At 35.3% G+C, this 6705-nt stretch overlaps 1 pseudogene; it reads right to left on the reverse strand.

Moving 5' to 3' along the window:
* Positions 1-3496: 3496 nt before the first annotated feature.
* Positions 3497-6705, reverse strand: LOC145779542 (regulator of G-protein signaling 7 pseudogene; annotated as a pseudogene).

A 6705-nucleotide genomic window follows, 5' to 3' on the forward strand; every position in this document is an offset into this window, starting at 1 on the left:
ATGTGCGGCCAACTTTCAAACAATCATTTTACGAATGACCAGAATAGATAGCAATATCTCAAATTCACGTATGCAGTACTGTGACGCAATAATGAAAGACAATTATGAAGTCATTCCAACAGGTGTTTAAAGCTGATGTAATATTTCCTGTTTAAACAGGCCCAAACAGGTCTTATGAACGATGGTGCAATTTTGGCACATGCTTTAGGAATTTCCATGACGTAATATTCAGTAGACTTGAACGGTTTTATATGACGTTTGATTTGTACAGAGATTGGCCGTAACAATCATCACTTAGAGCCTGACCTATATTCGTTTTAATTTTAATTAGTGAGCAGAGACATAGGTAGAGAGTAGAGAATGTGTTAGCGGTGGACAGGGCGGTTCTATTAAGTTGCACCTGCCGTAAACCGTAAAGTATACACTTGCCTTGTTTGTTAATGTGATGTGTTTGCATTCCATTTGTGCAATTGTCGTATTTTGTTTGCTGCTAAATAATTTCAAAACCGAGTATTAGTTTTAGTTCTTATGACATCTTAAATGTATTGATTTCGTACTGGGTTGGTCTGTGAATAAGTTTATTATAAAAGCCTACGACAACACATTTCACTGATTTTTGAGCACTCCACGTTTACTTCTGATCCGGTTTGCAATACGCAAAATGCTACAGAACGACAGGAAATCTTTGCATTCGTTTATTTTTGATTTTTTAGATTCGTGGTTTTAAACTTCTATACATTAAATAACTTAAAATAAGTTTTGATGTGAGTGAAGGCTATATTTTATATTGTTATTGCAAAATTGAATTTTATACATTCTTTACTTGATACAAACAGTGTTTTATTTTAATAATTCTTCTGTAGTCATGTATAGCCCTGAAAATAGTTTCCAATCCTGTAGTTGTAGACATCCTTGGTAAATATACTCAATAAGACAAATTCATGCTTATTGCTTAGCTAGATGTTCCGAATAGCACTGTTCATGAATTGAAGCAATAGTGGTTTCTAGTTTATCTGCTACTACAGTAATTTTTCATTAATCAAATTATGCAAATGAACCGGTCATTATGCTCTGACAGTGCTAAATTATTATCTGTCATATTTGATCGTAAAATGGCATTTTCAAAAAATTATTTCAATTAAGTTGTTAGCGTTTTATTTAACCTTAGAAGTAAATAAAAAATTTGGCCTTTTTTTGGCCTTATTTTATAATGGATTTGGCCTTACTATAGCTTGAGTATCTGGCAACCCTGGTTATAATATCGGCCTTGTAAGCAAAAGTTTGAGCCAAATGTTGGCTTTACACTGTTATCCTGGCTGGATAGACTTTGGAATAAGACAGGATATGTGAGGTCTAAGCTAGACTTGACTTTGTAGCTGAGTTTTTGGTGTTCTCTAATTATAGTCGCATTTTTGCCCTTTGCCCGTTCGTGTGTAAGAGCTACCTTTAACAAGTTAATAGCTGTTTATCTGCTAATAAATTTCATACAAAAATTACCCTAAAGGTGTTTCCAGAAAGCAGTATAATTCATTATTTGAGTGTAATTTTGCAAAAATTTTCCGGGGGAGCATACCCCCGGACCCCCCTAGAAAACACGTGCCTTCGGCACGCTCTATTTCCCCACGAGTTTTATTGCTTCCCTTGCTCAACCAACCAGGATACGCCACTGCAACAACCAGTTTTTATTGCTCTCTCTAAAAAACAAGGAAGCAATGAATGTGAAAACTTTCGGCCCAAGAGTCATGTTATGAAATTAATTTTAAAAATAGTTATAAGTAATCTCTGGTTTTACTCAGTACAAAAAATTAATTCTGAAATTTGAGAAGAACGATATAAATTAGTCACTTTGTGCCAGACAGAGGAATATGCAATGCAATATTTCTGCTCCGGACCATTTGTGAAAAGGCAATATTCAAAACAAGTTGATCTTTATTTCTAAGTCATAAGCTACAAAAAGGCTTAAAGAATGAGCACATCTATAACTTTCGGAAATGTTACATGCAATTAAAAGGATTAAAATAATTATACAAAACCTCCACTTCCAACAAAATGCAAAGATACGCATAGGCGCTACAAAATGGCCTAAAATTACATCAACTATAAAAATGCCCAAATTAACATATGACACAATGGCTTTAAATGATTTTTTTTAAATTTACACCACTATCATTTGTAATTTACACCACACCATATCAACTATTGGAATCTGGGTAATTTCTTGATACAACTGCTCAAAGTAACATAATGTTGTTCCCTTTTTAATAAACATTTGCAAAACAAATCCTATGCTATTTTACGCCATTTGAGCAGCTACAAAATGAACATAGTTTGGTGAAATATAATAAAGTGACCGGAATTTTTTTTTTGCATCTGAAAGTAGGCTTTCAACAAATATCGTAGCCAGGTTTGTTTTATTTAAATCAATCGATCAAAATCATTAAGACTTTTTCAAGCATGGAGGAAAAGGCTATCTTTGAATGAGCTTGACGCAGCTATGAAATTTTCTGGGGACGTTAGTCCTAACATTTTGTCAGAAGTCCTTAAATATCGTGCTAAAACTGGGCCTTTTATACCATACGCAGGCCTATTTCAAGAAGATGTGCTCAAAATGGTATCACTTTTGACATGGTGGGAAAGACCCTGTGTGAAAGAATCACCAATGACATGTCAAAGGTGGCTTTGGACTACCAATGCACATGTTGAAAAGTTTGAAATCGATTGGGCACTGCGAAAGCTGGCAAGCTTGTGTACAAAATTTTCAATGCAAAATAAACCGCTAATTTTGTTCATCTGAACTTTCATTGTTTAATGTTTAGGTCCGTATAACACTCAGTAGCCTACTATTAAACTTTATTACAAACGGTCTGATTGTATGTATCTCATGATCAAAAACAACGTGATGTGCTGAAGGAGAAGGGACGTTTGAGTTTAGCTGCAGCCTAAGTCTGATGAAATGAGTTCTGATCTCAATCTGAATGCAAAACGACACAATAAAATGACATAATCGAAGCAATTAATGGGTCAAAAATAAACTTATCGCTAAACTAACCCTCCTCTTCCTTAAATAGACAACAAAAATCTGTTCATCCAAAAACTATGATTTAAAAAAAATCCGATTATTCTCAATCCTGATCGTAGCACTGCATAAAGAACAGCGTCAACGAAAAGAGCGGAGTTTCTAATGACCAGGGCACAGCAGCCAGTTATAGCCTACAGTAGAGTTGTAATATGTGCTTATCTGTGTGCAGTTGTAACAGCTCATTCGATAGCTGTTTGATGCATATTTGGCATTTTTTGATTTTGCCCCCCCCAAAACTGTTTTGCCCCAGTACGCCTATGCGCACAGGAACAACCGAAACAAGTTCGATACCGATTAAGGAGGTAGTGAGACAGGGTTGTGTTTTATCTCCCGACCTATTTAATTTATACAACAAACGCATCGTGCGTTTCATGACAGTGAAACCACATTACCACATCATAAATTGTTAGCGAAGGAATGACAACAAAAGATGTGATTATAAATGATCTCTCGCTTAACTTGCAATGTACTGATTTCAACCAAACAAGTCAACTCTTTCTGAAATATTGTGCTTGGGATCGTTCCTTACAAATGATGGTAAAATTACAAAAAAAAGATCAAAAAAAAATTGCTAAAGCGAAAAAAGCATTCCAAAACACTGCATAGCCTACGTTCTTTGAAACAAAAATTTACAATTTGCAACAAGGAAGCGTGTTGCATCTTTCCATTTCACTGCATAGATGTGAAGCCTGCACGATAAACAAAGAAACGCGGAAGTATTCAAATGACGCTAAAATGTAGTTTCCACGTAAAATGTAACGAATATCACATCTCAGCCACAAATAAATGAAGATATACTAGCTCAAACCAGAACTCTCTTGAACAACATCGTCAAACGACAGAGCAGCTTTTTTGGCCATGGCATGAAGTAAGAAATATAGGAGCACACTGCTTTTGTGGAAAGATTAAAGGAAAACGAGTACGTGGAAAACAGTGTCTCACTTTTATCAATAACCTCAAGGATCACCTTCAAGCTACAACCACAACTTTTAACAGTCAATTACCAAGATAAATGGAAAAAAACTGTGCATGAAAGTCAAAGCCTGTAACAGGCATGGTACCAGGTACACGAACAACATTGTCTTAAAGGCACTGAAGAGTGAAGACAGAAGATTAAACAAATAAAAAAACGTGAGGTTTTCTGGATTAACAAAGCAACGCTTCAAGAGTATGGTTGGAAAGTGTGATTTCGACACAATTACTGGTAAAAAATAAAATAAAAACCATTGGAACAAACTGGGAACTAGCGTACGGTACCTACGCGCAAACTCGAATGGACACAAATTTCTTCTGCTTGGACTGGCCGGTAAAGTGTCGATATTGGTTGCAGTTGTATAAACGCAACTGAAACAGATTGAAAACATTACAGGAGTTTTATCTGACTAGCGGTGTTGTTCAAATCACCGTGCTTCGTTAAATGTAGAATTGTCCATGAATGTCTTCATTTTCAAGGGGCAGTACCTTAACAGGATACTGTATGAAAAACATCAGCATGAAAAGCGCATTGAATTAGAGAAAGGAAACTTGTCTATTCAGTACGATAGGCAGTAAGGCACTATTTCCTCAATAACTAAACCAGTACAGTGCACAATACATGTTTGTTTAATCCAGCTTTGTAATTAATGATCAGACATACGAATATAGAAATCAAACAAAAAATAAATAGAAACTACGAATATTGCGTTATCAATAAGTTTAGTACACTGAAATATTGGTTATAGGCAAATTTTTCGTAAGCAATTGTTCGTAAAGCAATTCTTCGTAAACAGTTTTTCGTAAAACAATTGTTCGTAAACTGTTGTTCGTAAAATGAAATCCGTAAAACAATTCTTCGTAAAGCATTTCTTCGTATACATTAAATTTCAACTGCATGCACGAAAAAATGCTTTAGGAAGAGTTGTTTTACGAAGATTTAAGTTTACGAAGAATTGTTTTACGAACAATTGCTTACGAAGAATTGCTTTAGGAACAATTGCTTACGAAAAATTTGTCGGACACCGAAATATTGTGTTATTATAGACATGATCAAAATTACTACAACAAGTTATACATATACATTAAATAAATATCTAAATAATCTCGTTATGCAGAAAACAGTGGTCTTACAAGCATTGTAGTTTCAACACACAATAACTCTGAAACATCAGACGAATGCAAAGATGAACATTTTTAGTTAATATTCACTGCTTGAATCTGTGAGCAATTGAGTGTGAGAGCTACTGACAATTTTTGACGCTGAACTTTTTGAATATTTTTGTTTTGGAGTGATCAAACTTTTATATTGATCTGATTTCAAAAACCTTGCATAACTATCACTCCTCATCAAGTGAAATATGTGTTCTTGTGCTTGTTCAAAACAATATCGGTCGGGATTTTCCATATTCTTAATAGTGGCATCCTTAACTTGGGAATCGATGTTTATTGGAATAAGAGCTTCATCTGAAAGGTAACTTCGAAAGATCTTTTGCACAGTGAACTTTACATCTCTTACGGGTTGCATCTTAAAGCTTCCGCAAGCCAGATAAAAATCCAAGTTTTCAGCTGAAACTTCCTTTTCCAAAAACTTACGAAATTCACTTTGTCCTTGCACATCTCGAAGAAGCTCTAAAAACGAAAGTTTCCACCTTGTGGCACGCTGTGGAGTTATATCTTGCGCTCTACTTTCCGTCCAGTAATGATCTTCATTGCTTATCCAAGGATTGGAAGGCTTAACCACGACCATAAACGGGTCATAGTCAGCTTGTTGGTGAGTGTAGTTAATGAAAGATTCACAAACTTTTGACATTTTAAGGCAATGTCGATCTAGTTGTTGTTTAAGGGTCTTCACGCTTTGATTTAACAACTCAACAGATTTACATTCCATGCTTTTGGCCTGAAGTAGATTTTCATTTGTTTTTCTAGGTGATGAATTGTATACCGACTTTTTGCTTTTATCTTTGTACCAATATGCTTTCTTGATGTCAATTTCTAATGTGTTAACACATCCTGGTACAGGTCGATGCACATCCCAAAATGCTCGTTCACGGCTGTCAAAAACTTTCCGTTGAACTTTATCTCTTCTTCTGTCTGCTTTTGCTTCTTCTTCTGCACGTGCAAAAATTTTTTCCCATATTCTGGAAAATGACCTTTGTAGCCTTGCAAGATTTTCTGCTTCATAATCAGCTAGTTCTAATCTTGCTTTATTTTGCATAGTACGTTTGCAAAGGTACACAGCATACTCTTCATTTTCTGGATCCCATCCATTTGAAGGCCAATAAAATGGTGACTGAAACCGATAAAAAGAACTATCATTTTTCAAAGAAATTACATGATCATCAATTGGAAAAAAATATCCATGAGCTGCTATTAGTGATCCCAGATGTATTGCTTCATCCTGGTCAATTATGCCAAGGTTTTTTATCAACCACGTTACCAAATCTTCACCACTGAAGACATCAGGTATTTTTGTTAATAAACTTTTCACAGTTTTTATTGGCACACCTTCTGCGCCTTCAACTTGCATTTTAGTGATCAGGTGTTCCATTTTTCTGTACAGAATTATAGTTGGGGAGTCTTTTTGCACTGATTTGGAAGCTTGTTGCGCAGGAGTGACACATAATGTTGCTTTTTCTGCCATTTTATATTAA

The sequence above is a fragment of the Aplidium turbinatum genome, chromosome 11, assembly GCF_918807975.1.
Source record: "Aplidium turbinatum chromosome 11, kaAplTurb1.1, whole genome shotgun sequence".
NCBI lineage: Eukaryota > Metazoa > Chordata > Ascidiacea > Aplousobranchia > Polyclinidae > Aplidium > Aplidium turbinatum.